Source organism: Myotis daubentonii, chromosome 1 (assembly GCF_963259705.1).
Source record: "Myotis daubentonii chromosome 1, mMyoDau2.1, whole genome shotgun sequence".
Lineage (NCBI taxonomy): Eukaryota > Metazoa > Chordata > Mammalia > Chiroptera > Vespertilionidae > Myotis > Myotis daubentonii.
Genome location: NC_081840.1, coordinates 47,201,479 through 47,209,803, shown reverse-complemented (window position 1 = coordinate 47,209,803; position 8,325 = coordinate 47,201,479). Strand labels below are relative to the sequence as shown.

The 8,325-nt window shown below is 47.8% G+C and overlaps 1 pseudogene; it reads right to left on the bottom strand.

Annotated features, from left to right (window-relative positions):
- Window positions 1-223: 223 nt before the first annotated feature.
- LOC132241177 (phospholipid hydroperoxide glutathione peroxidase-like) lies at window positions 224-867 on the bottom strand (annotated as a pseudogene).
- Between the last annotated feature and the right edge of the window lie 7,458 nt (window positions 868-8,325).

Genomic DNA, 8,325 nt, shown 5'->3' with positions numbered 1-8,325 from the left:
TTGTCTTAAGAGGCAAAGGTGAATACGTCCCCAGAGCCTCAGTAGATTTCCAAGTATTGCCTGCATTGCTCCATTTATGTTTATCTCCAGATTGCTAACTCCCCCGACCCATCCCTCAATTTGTATTCCCACAAGGCAGCCAGGGGTGGGGTTGCCAGCTGTGAGCCAGGCCAGGCAGAGGGGTGCACACCGAGTTCCTCCAGCAAGGGTGCACACCGAGTTCTCAAGTCTGCCCAACCAGCAGGCTGGTTTTTAGATAGACTGTCATGGGTGCCGGTGGAAGGCTCCAAGGGGCACAGATGATGGGCTTCGATTGGGGTGCACACTTGAGGAAGCAGGGCAGGTCCTTCTCTATGATCAGGGGCTGTTCCATGGAACCGTACCACCTCACCGCAACTTCTCTTGTCAATAAGGATCTTGTTGAAGTGCCCTTTGATGGCATTTCCCCAGTGCCTCTCCCCTGGGGCTGGACTTTCATCCACTTCCACGCGGGTGGGCGTCATCCCCGTCCACACAGATCTTGCTGTCGAATTGGACATTATAGCCAGCAGTGAACCCTTTGATCTTGGCAGGAATCCCTGCCTCCTGCCTCCCAAACTGGTTGCAAGGGAAAGCCAAGATCCATAAATGACACTCAGCATATCAGCGCTCACTCAGGTCGACCACCTGAGTGTACTTTACGTCTGTTTTGCCTCATTGGGAAACCACGAGGCACCTTGGTGACAATGCACACGAAGCCCTGGTACTTGTCCAGGTTAACCATGTGCTGGTCGATGCCCTTGGCTGAGAGCTCGGGCATGGACTGAGCACAGTGCCAGTCGTCCAGGGACCACACATGGTGCTGGCCAGAGCCCCACCCCACCCCATCCCACTGCTAACCCTTCCACCCTCACCTCCCTCCACCCCCACCTCCCTCCACCCCCGGCACCCCTACCCCCTCACACCAAGAAGTGCTGGCTTCAGCAGGCGGCTCCAAAGTGCTTTTAAAATGTGAATTTCCCTTTCCAGAAAGCCTTTGAAAATAACATAGTTATCTATTTATCTGCGTGCTTTTTGCAGAGACAAGAGAGTAGGGAGAGTAATTTGTTGAGTTTTATTTTTAAGCATAATATAATCCTTAGCAGTAGAATAAATATTTATTGACCGTTTGCTATGTGCCAGTCAAATTCCAGTCCTCAGATGAGACAAGGAAAAGTAAAACAGAGTCCTTGCTCTTGAAGAGTTTTATGGTCCAAAGGGGACTTAAACGAGTACACTACAATAATTGCATTCAAAGCATAATGCAATAAGGACCACAAACCAAGTAGGAATAAGGTGAATCAGGGGTTTTGAAGGAAGGGTAGCATTTACTATAGGGGACTTTTATTACATCAACAACGTTCTATAAAAATAATACCCTAATAAGTACTGATTTTCCTTTCTCTGTGTTCTCTTACACATCCTTATTCATACATTTACATGATTTTTATAGTATAATCATAATACAATTTTGTGCTCTCCTAAGCATTATAAGCATTTCCTTTTGCTAGTTTTCATCATAATTTCCATCTGTTAGTGAATGTAATTTCCTTTTCAGTACCCTCTTGTGTGGTAAATGGGTTATTTCCAGTTTTTTCATAGTTAAAAATTACGAGTATCTTTATGCATGTAGCTTATTTCTTCTTTAATATCCTTTCGTTAGCTCTGCAAAATAAGATTGATGGGGGTCAAAGGGCAAGAACATTTCTCTACCCTGAAATATATTGCTCCATGGTTCCCCCCAAAATATTGGACCCATTTACAATGTCCCCGGCAGTAGATGTACCTGTTTGACACAATTGTGTTGGCATTGGGTATTTTTTGTTTGTTTGTTTGTTTTTCCGATCTGCTGATTTCATAGGTATCTGGGATGCCTTGTTATTATCTTAATTTACGTTTTTGATAACTATGTTTCCAATATCCTTCCTGGTGGGAGCTCTTCAGGTCAGAGGAGCAGGATTTCCACAGGCAGACAGCGGCACTTCATCAGCCAGAGGGAGGGGAGCATGCATGTGCAGGAACACGTGTTTTTGGCTGGGAGAGAGGGGCCACTAAAGAGGGACCTGGTGGAGGTGAGGCTGGAAAGGAAAGTGGAGGCCAGCGCGTGCAAAAGTTTGTTTTGAATCCTGTACGGTTTTTAGTTGAACTTGTACACTATGCCTCAGAGGAGTGAACAAGTGGATTGGCCTGTCTCTCTCTCTTAACTCTGATGAATCCATGGGCCCAGCAAGCTAACTCCACTTGCCCCTGTCGCCTCTAGCCAAACTCCTGCCCCCTATCGCTTCATTTCCACCTGGAGCCCGCTGATTCCCACAGCTCCTGCTCCACCTGGCTCCCACCCACCCACCTGCCTCACTCTCTCATCTTCAGTTTCACCCTCCTGCACCCAGCCCCTCCTCTCCTCAGGTGCCCTCACTCACTGTCCCTGCGTGCTGGGGTGCAGTCTCCTCCTGTGCACTGACCCGCCTGACCCAGCCAGGACCCAGCATCAGTCCCAGCGTTGGATCTCGGTCCCACACTCCCCCCGCCAACCCTCGCCCCTCCAGGATGTGTTCTCTCTGTCTTCCAGGAGGGTTAAAAACCACCGGGACTGGGAGGGAGGCTTCCACTGTGTTTCTCCTCCTCTGCGAGGAAAACTCGGGAAGCCTGAAGCAGAACTAGAGACGAGAGGCCTTGGTTCCCAGGAGCTGCTAAGCCCCAGCGGGTTGTTTCCGCTGATACCCAGAGCTGATAGGCCTTGTGAAGAATCGTATTTCTTCCTGCACATCCCCCAACCGAGTTCCTTGTGCTGCTGAAAGAGGCAAAGATCTGACAAATAGCACAGGGCACTTTCCAGACTTAGTCCCATAACCACAGAGAGGCCTCCAGAAGGTGTGCAGAAGGCCTGGACCAGGAGACCCAGACTGTGCGAGTGAGCCATGCCAGGCTGCACATTGCCCCGATGGACATGGAACACAGTGCATTTTGTAGAATCTTAGGTGATCGTGCTTGCAGGTATGAAAACCCCAGGTGTGAAATAAGGGTCCCTAGGCAATGCCCTGGCAGCACCCGCTGACTTTCTATAAGCAGACTCTTTATAGAAGCCCTTGGTCCCACACTGTCTGCTGGGTGCCTTTGGGAAATTTCTTCACTAAGCCTCAGTTTCCTTATCTGTGAAATGGGAATAATAAAACCAATGCAAGGTGTTGTGAGGATTAAATGAGTTAATATAGGCAGAGTGCTAAGTGCCTGGAGACAGGTACTCTGTAAATGGTAGTCGTGATAATTTGGGTTGGTTTGGCTGCCTGCCTGCCTCTGCCTCTGCTGAGGGCACCAGCCTGAACACCCATGATGAGGCTGTTGAGCACCTGGCCCCAAGCCCTGAGAGGAACACCCTCAGGACCATTCCCACCTGTCAGATCTGCAGACCAGAGCTCCCTTTCAGACATCTGTGACTCAAAACGTGGGTCTCCTGCTGTCCACCCATCTTAGGAGCAACTGTTCCTCCAGGGCAGGCAGAGGAGAGACAAATTCCCAAGGCCGTGGGCACAGCCTAACAGCCTCCCCATTGGCTGGGCCTTGGTGGAGCGGATGCCCTGGGGCCCTGCGTGGGTGTTTCCCTGAACGCATTGCGGCTTCCACATTGGTTGGGGGTTTTGCAGAGGGTGGCACAACCGAACCCAATGGCCACTGATGGGCTACTTCCTGAGCACACAGTGCTCCGCCCTCCTCCCAAAGGTAACGTCATGCTCTCCAAATGGACCTTTAAAGGATGCGGAGGGTGCAGGCCCCAGGTGCTCGGTGTGGACAAGCTCCGCGCCTCCATCAAAGGGTGATGTGAAATTATGTCCGCGGCAGCGCCATGGAAACAACCACGTGCTACCCACTGTGATTTCTGGCATGAGCCCCATCCCCTGCAACTTCACTGGCCTTTGAAGACGCTCCACAGGTAGTGAGTTTTTGATATTTAAGTGGATTGCACGGCCCATCGGCATGGCTTTTCGGCTCTTCCTTTCTTTTCAGACAAGGTGGATTAAATCATATCTTCATCAGACTGGGGTCTGGCGTGAGCTATGTTGATGATATCATTCCAATTCTAAGCCTGTCCCCACAGTTACCAGCTGCACACCCCTTAGGGAATTCTGGCAGCTTTGAAAAGTAGAAAAACAATTGCTTTTGATACTGGACCACAGTCTGCTACAGTGGGAGAGCAAGTCCTAACTTGTCTTAACTTGACATTTAAAAACATCTTAGTATCTGTTTTTTATTAGCCATATCCCACCAGACAGTGTAAGACAAATGAAGGGAAAGGTGAAGCTTTGAACATTATCTTAAGGACCAGCTGGGGAAAACAGAGAAATCCTATTAGCATGTATTAAGTGCTTCCCTCCACCAGACACTGCCTGCATTCTCATCTTATCCTCACAATAATATAGGGACTTACTATTACCATTTTTTAAGCAAATGAATCTTAGTTACTGGGATAATCAATATTTTATCTGATTTTTAAAATGAAAAATAAATTAAGCTTTCAGTCCAGGTTTCTCAATACAATGGCTTCAGGGATACTCACTACAAGGCCTCACTCTCTGGGAAAGGCAGAACAGTACCAGCGATGTGTAGGTACATGCTGAACTCAGGGCCCGGAATAGTTCTTAGTGAACAAATCAGAGCTTGGATTTGTAAGAATCAGAATTTCCAAGAGAAAATAAGCCCTATTGTAGAGAAAGATGCCACAATATTCTGGAACAAAGGCTAGGTAAGATGGATCAAATTTCAGGGAATGAACCAGGGAAGGTGTCTTCATCCACTATGGTGATAACATTTAAGCCCTCAGGATAAAGGAGGACAGATAACCCAGAAGAAAAGAGATGAGAAAATACTTACTTGACTGAGTAGTTTAAAACCAAAATGACTAAGAAACACCTTCAACTGTCTGCATTTGCCTGGAATAGACTATTGTCTTGTTATTGTTGTTTATTTATACTTAACCAGGAGGCAAAATGGGAGCTCAGGATAGTGTTTAAAGTTAAAATACAGAAAAATAAAGTTAGATTTTCTTTTTTGGATGCTAAGGCTGTAGCCTGGAAAATACAATGCCCACAAGTGCATAATTTTGTTTAGTCTTCCCAATCACCCCTACAAGTTTGGTATTATTCTCATTTTTCAGATGGGAAGACCAAGACTTGAGAAGTAAAATAACTTAATATTATATATCTTCTAAGTTCTGAGATTTGAACCTAGGCTTCAAAGCTGATGTTGTCTTGGGAACTCCAAATTCCCTCTCACGTGGGGTTTATTTCAGCATTTCTAAGAGAAGTTCACAGATCTGCCAACTGTTTGGCTCTTAAGGACCAAATTATATTCTTGAGTGGAGAAGGTAGAAAAAACAGAAACAAGGGAGGAATGGGAGAAATAGAGGGAAAGAAGTGAACCCCCACTCCCACCCATCTCTGGTGCCCTTTTTGGAGAAGAGCCTCTTGTCTGACGGTTCTCTCTCCCTTCATTCAGCACAATTCAACCAAGGTGTGTCTCTCACTCTGCCCTAATTCCTGGAAACCCAGTGCTGTAGGGCCTGGTCTGAGAAGGCTTGAGTTGACAGGATAGATCATGGTTTCATGCAACAGGATACCTTTTTTCCAGAGTGCCACCCTAGGGACAATGATGGTAATTTCTCCTGAAGGCAAATAAGATACGAAATCTAGTTACTCTTCAATAGGACCAAAGATCAGGGAGCCACAAGTGAAGCTGTCCCCCACCCCCACTCCCTGACCCAGAGTGGTAGTGACTACTTATTATATGAACTAGGGGCCCGGTGCACGAAATTCGTGCACTGGGTGTGTGTGTGTGGGGGGAGTGTCCCTCAGCCCAGCCTGCCCCCTCTCACATACTGGGAACCCTCAGGCATTGATCCCCATCACCCTCCAATCGCAGGATCGGCCCCTTGCCCAGGCCTGATGCCTCTGACAGAGGCGTAGACCCCCATCACCCTCCGATCGCCTGATTGGCCCCTTGCCCAGGCCTGATGCCTCCGCCAGAGGTGTCAGGCTTGGACAGGGGACCCCCATCTCCCCCTGATCACTGGCTCTGACCCCCACCCAGGCCTGAGGCCTCTGGCCCAGGAATCATGCCTGGGCAGGGGACCCCCATCTCCCTCTGATCGCTTGCTCCACCCCCCGCCCAAGCCTGACACCTCTGACCCAGGCTTCAGGCCTGGGCAAGGGGACCATCATATCCCCCCAATCCCTGGCTCCGCCCCCAGCCCAGGCCTGATGCCTCGGCCAGAGGAGTTGACCCTCATCACCCTCCGATCACCAATCACCGGATCGGCCCCTTGACCAGGCCTGAGGCCTCCGGCAGAGGTGTCAGGCCTGGGTAGGGGACCCCCAGCTCCCCGCATTGCAGGCTCCACCCCTGCCCAGGCCTAACGCCTCTGGCCTAGGCGTCCGGCCCGGGCAGCGGGGACCCGCAGCTGCAGCAGCCCCGAGATCGCGGGCTCCGCTTTAGGCCCAGGCAAGGGACCCCTAGCTCCCGGGACTGCCAGCTTCGACCGTGCCCAGCTCCCATCGCTGGCTCCACCCCTACTTCCTGCTATCACTGGCCAGGGCGGAAAAGGCACCTGATTCTCCGATCATGCCCCCCAGCTCTTAGCTCCCCCCTGGGTTTCTGATCACTGTCAGTGGCAGGGGGCTTCTTCCTGCTTTCCCTTTTGCCTCCCTGCATTGTGCCTACATATGCAAATTAACCACCATCTTGTTGGCAGTTAACTGCCAATCTTAGTTGGCAGTTAATTTGCATATAGCCCTGATTAGCCAATGAAAAGGGTATCGTCGTACGCCAATTACCATTTTTCTCTTTTATTAGATACGATGAGTGAGTGGATGGATGGATAGACAGATGAAGGATAAGTGTTGAACAGTAGATAAGTAAGTAGGGGGAAGATGGATGGATGGATGATGGGTAGATAGAGGAGGGATTGTCTCCTCAGTAGCTCTGCCCATTCTTCACTATCCTCTAATTATGGTGGTTTACATCATTTCCTGGTTTCAGCCTTCTATGCTTGGAGTCTCTCAGAGTGCATGTATGACTAGACTAAAAAGCAGGTCTCCTCTCTGTTGTAGACTGTTCTCTCAGTTTGATTTTATAAAATTCAAAAGATTCTGCTGCAGATGGTCTTGTATGATCAAAGAGCAACAATATTCCTATTATAGATTGTTTATATAAAAATAGGAAGGATGGTTGAGATTCTGGAAGCTGGAAATCTTCTGACCTAATTATAGTTAGTAGTAAGAGAGCTTCCTATTTACCAAATATTTCCTTTCCCTTGGCCCCAGAGTTACTGAATTCATCAACCCTGTTTTCACATTTTGGCCAATTATCTGCCCTTAAGGATTGTTAATTAATCTCCTCCTCACTCCTTTCCTGCACCTTGGATCAGATTTTTTCTATTCAGTTGTCCCATCAGTTGTTGATAGAGAGGTTTTAAAATTTCCGACAATAATTGTGGATTTGTCTATAATTCCTTGCAGTTCTATCAATTTTTGCTTCATGCATTTTGAAGCTCTATTATGAAGTACATAAATGGTTAGGATTATTATATTATCTTGATGAATTGACACCTTTGTCATTATGAAATTACCCTTTTTATCTCTGGCAGTATTCTTTCTCTAAAATCTACTATGTCTGGTATTAATGTAACTACTCCAGTTTTCTTTTGACTACTGGAGTATTTTCTTCCATTCTTTTACTTTGAACCTATTTGTGTTTTTATGTTTACAGTTGGTATCTTGAAGACAGCATATAGCTGAGTCTTGCTTTTTTATCCAATATAACAATCTCTGTTTTTATTTGAATATTTAGCCCATTTACATTTATTGTGATTGTTGATATGGTTGGCTTTAATTCTACCACCTTCCTATTTGTTTTCTATTTCCCCCCTCTATTTTTTGTCCATTTTCCCATCTTGTTCTGCCTCTTTTTTGATTAATCATAACTCTTTATTGTGAGTTAGGGTTCAGAATATACTAGTGGCCTGGCGCATGGATTCGTGCACATGGAAAGGAAATTGATTACTGCAGCTCAGCAGTAAACCAGATTCGGGGTCGACAGTGCCCCAGGAACCACATAAAGCACTGTCAAAGGTGGAATCACGTGGTCCCACGAGGAATCAGGCTCCCTCCTCTCTGGTTCCAGGGTGCATTACCCCAAGAACCACTGCTGCCAAGTCACCACAGCTTGGCAGCTCCTGTGTTGAGCGTCTGCACCCTGGTGGTCAGTGCACGTCATATGTACTGGCCGGTCAGCCAGTCGATGGTCACCTAGCCTTTT